Raw genomic sequence first — 10,874 nt, 5'->3', positions numbered from 1 at the left:
TCAGCAACCTGGTAGGTTGAGGTTCTGTCACCAACCAGTGTGCCTTCGATAGCTCAGCTGGTAGAGCGGAGGACTGTAGGTGACAAGTTGGCAATCCTTAGGTCGCTGGTTCGACTCCGGCTCGAAGGAGGTCTTTTTCACACGCAAACATTTCCTAGGGTCGCTCGAGTTCGTAGTCCGCCATTTTGCAATCACGACCGCCTTTGGAGGGCAAAAGCTCATTCCCTGACCGGGAATCGAACCCGGGCCGCGGCGGTGAGAGCGCCGAATCCTAACCACTAGACCACCAGGGAAGGTCTGTTGACACCTTCCCCTCAAGCCCGTCTGTGGGCCTCTACCAGATTTTGCAGCAAGACCACTAAGGCTTGTATTTTCCTCCGGGAGAGGAGACGTCTCTGACCCTGGATCCCAGTTCTTCCGCTGAGAAACTGTCACAGGCTCTGTTGGAATATCCGAACGACACCGCCACTTGCCATGAAAACAAAGCAACCGAGATCCCCAATATGTGAGGCCTCCATCTCGAAGGTTTTTTATAGCAGGCCCCACATCGGACCCCTTCCTGACGTTGGCTCCAGGCCTGTTAATGGCATGAGAAAAAGTAGATGTCATGACAGGCCTCTGCCCAGTCGAACACCAACAGGTCCCGTGTAAGCTCAAGGACGCTCTGATCGGTGGGCCAGTGGCGCAATGGATAACGCGTCTGACTACGGATCAGAAGATTCTAGGTTCGACTCCTGGCTGGCTCGCTCTGCCTCTTTTGCTTCGCTGTCAGCCCATAGCCGGTATTTATTATTCCGTTTGATTAGGCCATCGTTTTTGTTTGTATAAAAAAATTGACAGTCCAACAATAGGCTGCTTTGTCAGTGGGATAACGGCTACCATACAATACCATGCGTCTTTTCAATTGTATTGCATGAGTACAGTCAAAAGGACCTTGCTTTACGACCAGTTTATAGTGTCTATTATGCCATCGCAGGAATGGGAGGAAACTGAACCCCCTGGGCGTGGCAAATGAGAGCTCCCTCCGGTGAGCCTGATGAAATTGAATTCAGTAGACAATCCCTTCGGATCATTCCCATGATCTTAAAGGGGGCTGTCACACACTAAAAGCCAAAGGGCCTGTTCCAGGCGGGAGGAAGATCCCATATGGTCTAGCGGTCAGGATTCCTGGTTTTCACCCAGGCGGCCCGGGTTCGACTCCCGGTATGGGAAGTTGGCGTTTTCTTTGCTTCACTTGTCGAAACAGCCAGCACGTCTGTCCGTGCCAGTAGCCCTTTTAGCCAGCGGCGGAGCTTCAGCAACCTGATAGGTTGAGGTTCTGTCACCAACCAGTGTGCCTTCGATAGCTCAGCTGGTAGAGCGGAGGACTGTAGGTGGCAAGTTGGCAATCCTTAGGTCGCTGGTTCGACTCCGGCTCGAAGGAGCTCTTTTTCACTTGCAAACATTTCCTAGGGTCGCTCGAGTTCGAAGTCCGCCATTTTGCAATCACGACCGCCTGTGGAGGGCAAAAGCTCATTCCCTGACCGGGAATCGAACCCGGGCCGCGGCGGTGAGAGCGCCGAATCCTAACCACTAGACCACCAGGGAAGGTCTGTTGACACCTTCCCCTCAAGCCCGTCTGTGGGCCTCTACCAGATTTTGCAGCAAGACCACCAAGGCTTGTATTTTCCTCCGGGAGAGGAGACGTCTCTGACCCTGGATCCCAGTTCTTCCGCTGAGAAACTGTCACAGGCTCTGTTGGAATATCCGAACGACACCGCCACTTGCCATGAAAACAAAGCAACCGAGATCCCCAATATGTGAGGCCTCCATCTCGAAGGTTTTTTATAGCAGGCCCCACATCGGACCCCTTCCTGACGTTGGCTCCAGGCCTGTTAATGGCATGAGAAAAAGTAGATGTCATGACAGGCCTCTGCCCAGTCGAACACCAACAGGTCCAGTGTAAGCTCAAGGACGCTCTGATGGGTGGGCCAGTGGCGCAATGGATAACGCGTCTGACTACGGATCAGAAGATTCTAGGTTCGACTCCTGGCTGGCTCGGCCTCTTTTGCTTCGCTGTCAGCCCATAGCCGGTATTTATTATTCCGTTTTATTAGGCCATCGTTTTTGTTTGTATAAAAAAATTGACAGTCCAACAATAGGCTGCTTTGTCAGTGGGATAACGGCTACCATACAATACCATGCGTCTTTTCAATTGTATTGCATGAGTACAGTCAAAAGGACCTTGCTTTACGACCAGTTTATAGTGTCTTATTATGCCATCGCAGGAATGGGAGTAAACTGAACCCCCTGGGCGTGGCAAATGAGAGCTCCCTCCGGTGAGCCTGATGAAATTGAATTCAGTAGACAATCCCTTCGGATCATTCCCATGATCTTAAAGGGGGCTGTCACACACTAAAAGCCAAAGGGCCTGTTCCAGGGGGGAGGAAGATCCCATATGGTCTAGCGGTCAGGATTCCTGGTTTTCACCCAGGCGGCCCGGGTTCGACTCCCGGTATGGGAAGTTGGCGTTTTCTTTGCTTCACTTATCGAAACAGCCAGCACGTCTGTCCGTGCCAGTAGCCCTTTTAGCCAGCGTCGGAGCTTCAGCAACCTGATAGGTTGAGGTTCTGTCACCAACCAGTGTGCCTTCGATAGCTCAGCTGGTAGAGCGGAGGACTGTAGGTGACAAGTTGGCAATCCTTAGGTCGCTGGTTCGACTCCGGCTCGAAGGAGGTCTTTTTCACACGCAAACATTTCCTAGGGTCGCTCGAGTTCGTAGTCCGCCATTTTGCAATCACGACCGCCTTTGGAGGGCAAAAGCTCATTCCCTGACCGGGAATCGAACCCGGGCCGCGGCGGTGAGAGCGCCGAATCCTAACCACTAGACCACCAGGGAAGGTCTGTTGACACCTTCCCCTCAAGCCCGTCTGTGGGCCTCTACCAGATTTTGCAGCAAGACCACTAAGGCTTGTATTTTCCTCCGGGAGAGGAGACGTCTCTGACCCTGGATCCCAGTTCTTCCGCTGAGAAACTGTCACAGGCTCTGTTGGAATATCCGAACGACACCGCCACTTGCCATGAAAACAAAGCAACCGAGATCCCCAATATGTGAGGCCTCCATCTCGAAGGTTTTTTATAGCAGGCCCCACATCGGACCCCTTCCTGACGTTGGCTCCAGGCCTGTTAATGGCATGAGAAAAAGTAGATGTCATGACAGGCCTCTGCCCAGTCGAACACCAACAGGTCCCGTGTAAGCTCAAGGACGCTCTGATCGGTGGGCCAGTGGCGCAATGGATAACGCGTCTGACTACGGATCAGAAGATTCTAGGTTCGACTCCTGGCTGGCTCGCTCTGCCTCTTTTGCTTCGCTGTCAGCCCATAGCCGGTATTTATTATTCCGTTTGATTAGGCCATCGTTTTTGTTTGTATAAAAAAATTGACAGTCCAACAATAGGCTGCTTTGTCAGTGGGATAACGGCTACCATACAATACCATGCGTCTTTTCAATTGTATTGCATGAGTACAGTCAAAAGGACCTTGCTTTACGACCAGTTTATAGTGTCTATTATGCCATCGCAGGAATGGGAGGAAACTGAACCCCCTGGGCGTGGCAAATGAGAGCTCCCTCCGGTGAGCCTGATGAAATTGAATTCAGTAGACAATCCCTTCGGATCATTCCCATGATCTTAAAGGGGGCTGTCACACACTAAAAGCCAAAGGGCCTGTTCCAGGCGGGAGGAAGATCCCATATGGTCTAGCGGTCAGGATTCCTGGTTTTCACCCAGGCGGCCCGGGTTCGACTCCCGGTATGGGAAGTTGGCGTTTTCTTTGCTACACTTGTCGAAACAGCCAGCACGTCTGTCCGTGCCAGTAGCCCTTTTAGCCAGCGGCGGAGCTTCAGCAACCTGATAGGTTGAGGTTCTGTCACCAACCAGTGTGCCTTCGATAGCTCAGCTGGTAGAGCGGAGGACTGTAGGTGGCAAGTTGGCAATCCTTAGGTCGCTGGTTCGACTCCGGCTCGAAGGAGCTCTTTTTCACTTGCAAACATTTCCTAGGGTCGCTCGAGTTCGAAGTCCGCCATTTTGCAATCACGACCGCCTGTGGAGGACAAAAGCTCATTCCCTGACCGGGAATCGAACCCGGGCCGCGGCGGTGAGAGCGCCGAATCCTAACCACTAGACCACCAGGGAAGGTCTGTTGACACCTTCCCCTCAAGCCCGTCTGTGGGCCTCTACCAGATTTTGCAGCAAGACCACCAAGGCTTGTATTTTCCTCCGGGAGAGGAGACGTCTCTGACCCTGGATCCCAGTTCTTCCGCTGAGAAACTGTCACAGGCTCTGTTGGAATATCCGAACGACACCGCCACTTGCCATGAAAACAAAGCAACCGAGATCCCCAATATGTGAGGCCTCCATCTCGAAGGTTTTTTATAGCAGGCCCCACATCGGACCCCTTCCTGACGTTGGCTCCAGGCCTGTTAATGGCATGAGAAAAAGTAGATGTCATGACAGGCCTCTGCCCAGTCGAACACCAACAGGTCCCGTGTAAGCTCAAGGACGCTCTGATTGGTGGGCCAGTGGCGCAATGGATAACGCGTCTGACTACGGATCAGAAGATTCTAGGTTCGACTCCTGGCTGGCTCGCTCTACCTCTTTTGCTTCGCTGTCAGCCCATAGCCGGTATTTATTATTCCGTTTGATTAGGCCATCGTTTTTGTTTGTATAAAAAAATTGACAGTCCAACAATAGGCTGCTTTGTCAGTGGGATAACGGCTACCATACAATACCATGCGTCTTTTCAATTGTATTGCATGAGTACAGTCAAAAGGACCTTGCTTTACGACCAGTTTATAGTGTCTATTATGCCATCGCAGGAATGGGAGGAAACTGAACCCCCTGGGCGTGGCAAATGAGAGCTCCCTCCGGTGAGCCTGATGAAATTGAATTCAGTAGACAATCCCTTCGGATCATTCCCATGATCTTAAAGGGGGCTGTCACACACTAAAAGCCAAAGGGCCTGTTCCAGGCGGGAGGAAGATCCCATATGGTCTAGCGGTCAGGATTCCTGGTTTTCACCCAGGCGGCCCGGGTTCGACTCCCGGTATGGGAAGTTGGCGTTTTCTTTGCTTCACTTGTCGAAACAGCCAGCACGTCTGTCCGTGCCAGTAGCCCTTTTAGCCAGCGGCGGAGCTTCAGCAACCTGATAGGTTGAGGTTCTGTCACCAACCAGTGTGCCTTCGATAGCTCAGCTGGTAGAGCGGAGGACTGTAGGTGGCAAGTTGGCAATCCTTAGGTCGCTGGTTCGACTCCGGCTCGAAGGAGGTCTTTTTCACACTCAAACATTTCCTAGGGTCGCTCGAGTTCGTAGTCGGCCATTTTGCAATCACGACCGCCTTTGGAGGGCAAAAGCTCATTCCCTGACCGGGAATCGAACCCGGGCCGCGGCGGTGAGAGCGCCGAATCCTAACCACTAGACCACCAGGGAAGGTCTGTTGACCCCTTCCCCTCAAGCCCGTCTGTGGGCCTCTACCAGATTTTGCAGCAAGTCCACTAAGGCTTGTATTTTCCTCCGGGAGAGGAGACGTCTCTGACCCTGGATCCCAGTTCTTCCGCTGAGAAACTGTCACAGGCTCTGTTGGAATATCCGAACGACACCGCCACTTGCCATGAAATCAAAGCAACCGAGATCCCCAATATGTGAGGCCTCCATCTCGAAGGTTTTTTATAGCAGGCCCCACATCGGACCCCTTCCTGACGTTGGCTCCAGGCCTGTTAATGGCATGAGAAAAAGTAGATGTCATGACAGGCCTCTGCCCAGTCGAACACCAACAGGTCCCGTGTAAGCTCAAGGACGCTCTGATCGGTGGGCCAGTGGCGCAATGGATAACGCGTCTGACTACGGATCAGAAGATTCTAGGTTCGACTCCTGGCTGGCTCGCTCTGCCTCTTTTGCTTCGCTGTCAGCCCATAGCCGGTATTTATTATTCCGTTTTATTAGGCCATCGTTTTTGTTTGTATAAAAAAATTGACAGTCCAACAATAGGCTGCTTTGTCAGTGGGATAACGGCTACCATACAATACCATGCGTCTTTTCAATTGTATTGCATGAGTACAGTCAAAAGGACCTTGCTTTACGACCAGTTTATAGTGTCTTATTATGCCATCGCAGGAATGGGAGTAAACTGAACCCCCTGGGCGTGGCAAATGAGAGCTCCCTCCGGTGAGCCTGATGAAATTGAATTCAGTAGACAATCCCTTCGGATCATTCCCATGATCTTAAAGGGGGCTGTCACACACTAAAAGCCAAAGGGCCTGTTCCAGGGGGGAGGAAGATCCCATATGGTCTAGCGGTCAGGATTCCTGGTTTTCACCCAGGCGGCCCGGGTTCGACTCCCGGTATGGGAAGTTGGCGTTTTCTTTGCTTCACTTATCGAAACAGCCAGCACGTCTGTCCGTGCCAGTAGCCCTTTTAGCCAGCGTCGGAGCTTCAGCAACCTGATAGGTTGAGGTTCTGTCACCAACCAGTGTGCCTTCGATAGCTCAGCTGGTAGAGCGGAGGACTGTAGGTGACAAGTTGGCAATCCTTAGGTCGCTGGTTCGACTCCGGCTCGAAGGAGGTCTTTTTCACACGCAAACATTTCCTAGGGTCGCTCGAGTTCGTAGTCCGCCATTTTGCAATCACGACCGCCTTTGGAGGGCAAAAGCTCATTCCCTGACCGGGAATCGAACCCGGGCCGCGGCGGTGAGAGCGCCGAATCCTAACCACTAGACCACCAGGGAAGGTCTGTTGACACCTTCCCCTCAAGCCCGTCTGTGGGCCTCTACCAGATTTTGCAGCAAGACCACTAAGGCTTGTATTTTCCTCCGGGAGAGGAGACGTCTCTGACCCTGGATCCCAGTTCTTCCGCTGAGAAACTGTCACAGGCTCTGTTGGAATATCCGAACGACACCGCCACTTGCCATGAAAACAAAGCAACCGAGATCCCCAATATGTGAGGCCTCCATCTCGAAGGTTTTTTATAGCAGGCCCCACATCGGACCCCTTCCTGACGTTGGCTCCAGGCCTGTTAATGGCATGAGAAAAAGTAGATGTCATGACAGGCCTCTGCCCAGTCGAACACCAACAGGTCCCGTGTAAGCTCAAGGACGCTCTGATCGGTGGGCCAGTGGCGCAATGGATAACGCGTCTGACTACGGATCAGAAGATTCTAGGTTCGACTCCTGGCTGGCTCGGCCTCTTTTGCTTCGCTGTCAGCCCATAGCCGGTATTTATTATTCCGTTTTATTAGGCCATCGTTTTTGTTTGTATAAAAAAATTGACAGTCCAACAATAGGCTGCTTTGTCAGTGGGATAACGGCTACCATACAATACCATGCGTCTTTTCAATTGTATTGCATGAGTACAGTCAAAAGGACCTTGCTTTACGACCAGTTTATAGTGTCTATTATGCCATCGCAGGAATGGGAGGAAACTGAACCCCCTGGGCGTGGCAAATGAGAGCTCCCTCTGGTGAGCCTGATGAAATTGAATTCAGTAGACAATCCCTTCGGATCATTCCCATGATCTTAAATGGGGCTGTCACACACTGAAAGCCAAAGGGCCTGTTCCAGGCGGGAGGAAGATCCCATATGGTCTAGCGGTCAGGATTCCTGGTTTTCACCCAGGCGGCCCGGGTTCGACTCCCGGTATGGGAAGTTGGCGTTTTCTTTGCTTCACTTATCGAAACAGCCAGCACGTCTGTCCGTGCCAGTAGCCCTTTTAGCCAGCGGCGGAGCTTCAGCAACCTGATAGGTTGAGGTTCTGTCACCAACCAGTGTGCCTTCGATAGCTCAGCTGGTAGAGCGGAGGACTGTAGGTGGCAAGTTGGCAATCCTTAGGTCGCTGGTTCAACTCCGGCTCGAAGGAGGTCTTTTTCACACTCAAACATTTCCTAGGGTCGCTCGAGTTCGTAGTCGGCCATTTTGCAATCACGACCGCCTTTGGAGGGCAAAAGCTCATTCCCTGACCGGGAATCGAACCCGGGCCGCGGCGGTGAGAGCGCCGAATCCTAACCACTAGACCACCAGGGAAGGTCTGTTGACCCCTTCCCCTCAAGCCCGTCTGTGGGCCTCTACCAGATTTTGCAGCAAGACCACTAAGGCTTGTATTTTCCTCCGGGAGAGGAGACGTCTCTGACCCTGGATCCCAGTTCTTCCGCTGAGAAACTGTCACAGGCTCTGTTGGAATATCCGAACGACACCGCCACTTGCCATGAAAACAAAGCAACCGAGATCCCCAATATGTGAGGCCTCCATCTCGAAGGTTTTTTATAGCAGGCCCCACATCGGACCCCTTCCTGACGTTGGCTCCAGGCCTGTTAATGGCATGAGAAAAAGTAGATGTCATGACAGGCCTCTGCCCAGTCGAACACCAACAGGTCCCGTGTAAGCTCAAGGACGCTCTGATCGGTGGGCCAGTGGCGCAATGGATAACGCGTCTGACTACGGATCAAAAGATTCTAGGTTCGACTCCTGGCTGGCTCGCTCTGCCTCTTTTGCTTCGCTGTCAGCCCATAGCCGGTATTTATTATTCCGTTTTATTAGGCCATCGTTTTTGTTTGTATAAAAAAATTGACAGTCCAACAATAGGCTGCTTTGTCAGTGGGATAACGGCTACCATACAATACCATGCGTCTTTTCAATTGTATTGCATGAGTACAGTCAAAAGGACCTTGCTTTACGACCAGTTTATAGTGTCTATTATGCCATCGCAGGAATGGGAGGAAACTGAACCCCCTGGGCGTGGCAAATGAGAGCTCCCTCCGGTGAGCCTGATGAAATTGAATTCAGTAGACAATCCCTTCGGATCATTCCCATGATCTTAAAGGGGGCTGTCACACACTAAAAGCCAAAGGGCCTGTTCCAGGGGGGAGGAAGATCCCATATGGTCTAGCGGTCAGGATTCCTGGTTTTCACCCAGGCGGCCCGGGTTCGACTCCCGGTATGGGAAGTTGGCGTTTTCTTTGCTTCACTTATCGAAACAGCCAGCACGTCTGTCCGTGCCAGTAGCCCTTTTAGCCAGCGTCGGAGCTTCAGCAACCTGATAGGTTGAGGTTCTGTCACCAACCAGTGTGCCTTCGATAGCTCAGCTGGTAGAGCGGAGGACTGTAGGTGACAAGTTGGCAATCCTTAGGTCGCTGGTTCGACTCCGGCTCGAAGGAGGTCTTTTTCACACGCAAACATTTCCTAGGGTCGCTCGAGTTCGTAGTCGGCCATTTTGCAATCACGACCGCCTTTGGAGGGCAAAAGCTCATTCCCTGACCGGGAATCGAACCCGGGCCGCGGCGGTGAGAGCGCCGAATCCTAACCACTAGACCACCAGGGAAGGTCTGTTGACACCTTCCCCTCAAGCCCGTCTGTGGGCCTCTACCAGATTTTGCAGCAAGACCACTAAGGCTTGTATTTTCCTCCGGGAGAGGAGACGTCTCTGACCCTGGATCCCAGTTCTTCCGCTGAGAAACTGTCACAGGCTCTGTTGGAATATCCGAACGACACCGCCACTTGCCATGAAAACAAAGCAACCGAGATCCCCAATATGTGAGGCCTCCATCTCGAAGGTTTTTTATAGCAGGCCCCACATCGGACCCCTTCCTGACGTTGGCTCCAGGCCTGTTAATGGCATGAGAAAAAGTAGATGTCATGACAGGCCTCTGCCCAGTCGAACACCAACAGGTCCCGTGTAAGCTCAAGGACGCTGTCATCGGTGGGCCAGTGGCGCAATGGATAACGCGTCTGACTACGGATCAGAAGATTCTAGGTTCGACTCCTGGCTGGCTCGCTCTGCCTCTTTTGCTTCGCTGTCAGCCCATAGCCGGTATTTATTATTCCGTTTTATTAGGCCATCGTTTTTGTTTGTATAAAAAAATTGACAGTCCAACAATAGGCTGCTTTGTCAGTGGGATAACGGCTACCATACAATACCATGCGTCTTTTCAATTGTATTGCATGAGTACAGTCAAAAGGACCTTGCTTTACGACCAGTTTATAGTGTCTTATTATGCCATCGCAGGAATGGGAGGAAACTGAACCCCCTGGGCGTGGCAAATGAGAGCTCCCTCCGGTGAGCCTGATGAAATTGAATTCAGTAGACAATCCCTTCGGATCATTCCCATGATCTTAAAGGGGGCTGTCACACACTAAAAGCCAAAGGGCCTGTTCCAGGCGGGAGGAAGATCCCATATGGTCTAGCGGTCAGGATTCCTGGTTTTCACCCAGGCGGCCCGGGTTCGACTCCCGGTATGGGAAGTTGGCGTTTTCTTTGCTTCACTTGTCGAAACAGCCAGCACGTCTGTCCGTGCCAGTAGCCCTTTTAGCCAGCGGCGGAGCTTCAGCAACCTGATAGGTTGAGGTTCTGTCACCAACCAGTGTGCCTTCGATAGCTCAGCTGGTAGAGCGGAGGACTGTAGGTGACAAGTTGGCAATCCTTAGGTCGCTGGTTCGACTCCGGCTCGAAGGAGGTCTTTTTCACACGCAAACATTTCCTAGGGTCGCTCGAGTTCTATGTCCGCCATTTTGCAATCACGACCGCCTTTGGAGGGCAAAAGCTCATTCCCTGACCGGGAATCGAACCCGGGCCGCGGCGGTGAGAGCGCCGAATCCTAACCACTAGACCACCAGGGAAGGTCTGTTGACACCTTCCCCTCAAGCCCGTCTGTGGGCCTCTACCAGATTTTGCAGCAAGACCACCAAGGCTTGTATTTTCCTCCGGGAGAGGAGACGTCTCTGACCCTGGATCCCAGTTCTTCCGCTGAGAAACTGTCACAGGCTCTGTTGGAATATCCGAACGACACCGCCACTTGCCATGAAAACAAAGCAACCGAGATCCCCAATATGTGAGGCCTCCATCTCGAAGGT

This window comes from Phoxinus phoxinus, assembly GCF_949152265.1.
Source record: "Phoxinus phoxinus genome assembly, contig: scaffold_46, whole genome shotgun sequence".
Classification (NCBI taxonomy): Eukaryota; Metazoa; Chordata; class Actinopteri; order Cypriniformes; family Leuciscidae; genus Phoxinus; species Phoxinus phoxinus.
This window is presented reverse-complemented; position numbering follows the sequence as displayed.